This window comes from Lactuca serriola, chromosome 3 (assembly GCF_051521515.1).
Source record: "Lactuca serriola cultivar US96UC23 chromosome 3, Lser_US96UC23_V15, whole genome shotgun sequence".
NCBI classification, from domain to species: domain Eukaryota; kingdom Viridiplantae; phylum Streptophyta; class Magnoliopsida; order Asterales; family Asteraceae; genus Lactuca; species Lactuca serriola.
Genome location: NC_136410.1, coordinates 132,940,907 through 132,943,217, shown reverse-complemented (window position 1 = coordinate 132,943,217; position 2,311 = coordinate 132,940,907).

Here is a 2,311-nt window from a genome sequence, read left to right as displayed (position 1 = left end):
CTTAATACCTAAAGACTAAACATCTAACTCACATATCTCAATCTTGGGAAGGTCTTAACTGATAAAGTCATCAACTGTAAGCTTTTTCATAGATTAATAGAGCCCAAGACCAAACGCTAGGTGCATAAGAATCTTTAGTAACCTCAAAATATTGCATGAGTGATAAATGGCAACCAAGACTTAATTTTTATGACACGTGATCCTTAGAAATAACATAAAGTGACAAACTTGAGCTCTGGAGTAGCTTTTACTCATAAGAACTAAAACCAGGTGACCAAAAGCTTGCAAATCAAGGATTTAACCTAGATCTAATCATAAAACCATAAATGTAAGAGCTTTATACCTCTAAAAGCTTGCAAAGGTGATGAAAGTTATGGATCTTCAAGCTCCAAGCCCACCAATTCTCAACAACGAGGCTTCTCATTCTTCCACAAGGCACCAAGAACACTCTAAAGGTCCAAAACAATCTCTCAAGGATTAGGGTTTTGATATGGCCGTTTGGGGAGAGTGGAGGTTAGTTATGAAGAGACCTCAAGGGACTTAAGGTGTTTAAATAGAGGCTCAACCCTAAAAAATTAGGGTTTGGGTTCAGCTTAAGTACGCCCTACGTACTCCTTATGTACGCCCGACGTACTTCATGAGGTATGTGTCCAAAATTAGTGACTTACGCCCGTCGTACACTCCATGTATGCCCAACGTAGGGACTATGTATGCAAAGTTTATATATTTTGGGAAAAGAAGGGAAAATACCTTGGTAAACGGATGTTACACTGTAGGACACAGGGTGTCGTTATGTGTTTGTTGTCTTTGTGACTCTTGTTGGTGTAGCACCTGGTTCCTGATACGTATGACCTATCTAAGTAATTCCCATTTTTAGCCTTGAACTCAACGAGTTGTAGGCCCAACTCGCCGAGTAGAGCCAGGTTTTTGAGCACGTTTAAGTTGGCGACTCGGCGAGTCCTCGCTGTCTGGATGAAACCCTAATTTCAAGGGTTTGCACCCTATTTAAACCAACCTTATGTGCCCTAAGCCCGACTCCTTCACCCTCAGAGCTCCCTATATCGTCCTAACCCCGTTTCTTGTGAGATTGAAGTGTTTTGGTATGATTTCTTGAAGATTTTGAGAGAAGAAGGAGGGTAGATCAAGAGGAGAAGAAGGGGGCCAGATATCTTGGTGTTATATCAGAGATTCCTTGAGGTATAACTCAGTTTCCTTCTGTTTTTATGCTAAGAGTCCCTTAGAGCACCATTTAAGTCCTTCTTGAGCCATTTCCAAGCTTGTTTATGGATTAGGAATGGTAATGAGTTGATTAACCTCTAGATCTAGGCATGTTTGAGCTCCAGAAGCTCAGATCCATGGAATTTATGGAAATAAATGGCTTGAATGTCCTAGATCTACCATTTTAGCCTTTATTAAGTCATAAATCCCCATCATATGCATGTATACACGTAAAGTTGGAAACTTTACATGTAAAACCTACCCTAAGAGCCCAAATCTATGTATGGCATGAGCTGGATTCAAGCAAAATCGAGTGTGTAGTAATTGCATGTGAACGACTCGGCGAGTCGAGTCGCGAGTCCCCGAGTTTTCCCTTTTTCGTGTTGCTGGGTAAAGTTATGAGTCATGGGTGGACTCAGTGAGTCGGAAGTCCAAGGCCATCTTCTTAACTCTAGAACAGACTCGGTGAGTTGTTCATACAACTCGGCGGGTCTCAGCATGGGGTGTTCATCGGATGAAGATGAACTTGACGAGTTATGCATGCAACTCAGCGAGTAGGATGAAGGACCTTTGGACCTCAGTTTAGAAGGAGAACTCGTCGAGTCAATGCCTAACTCGACGAGTAGAGGCGGGATTAAGGACAATCGAATGGGTAGGGACTCGACGAGTTGGAAAGCCAACTCGGCGATTCGGGTCCACTGGAAGTTGACTTTGACTTGGACTTTGACCTGGTCAAGGGTAAAATGATCATTTTACCCTAGGTTCAACTAGCAGTGTTTGACTGAGCGTTTTGTGGGAATTATAGTCGGATAACTTCCGGAACAGCAGCAGCAGCAGTAGACAGTCAATTCCCACTCAAATCAGTAGCTACTTTGAGGTGAGTTGCCTTCCAGTAGCGGTGGTTCTATGGCCACAATGCCGACCCACCAGTAGGAGTTGTATGTCAGATGATTGTCTTGGTGATATCATCTAGGTTTGCTACGAACTGATATGTTATGTGCTGGCATGATGTGTTACATGTGATAGTAGTAGAGTTCGGTCGTTAGGACCGAAGGGTAGGTTAGACACCCCAGCTATGTCTGACAGTATGTGA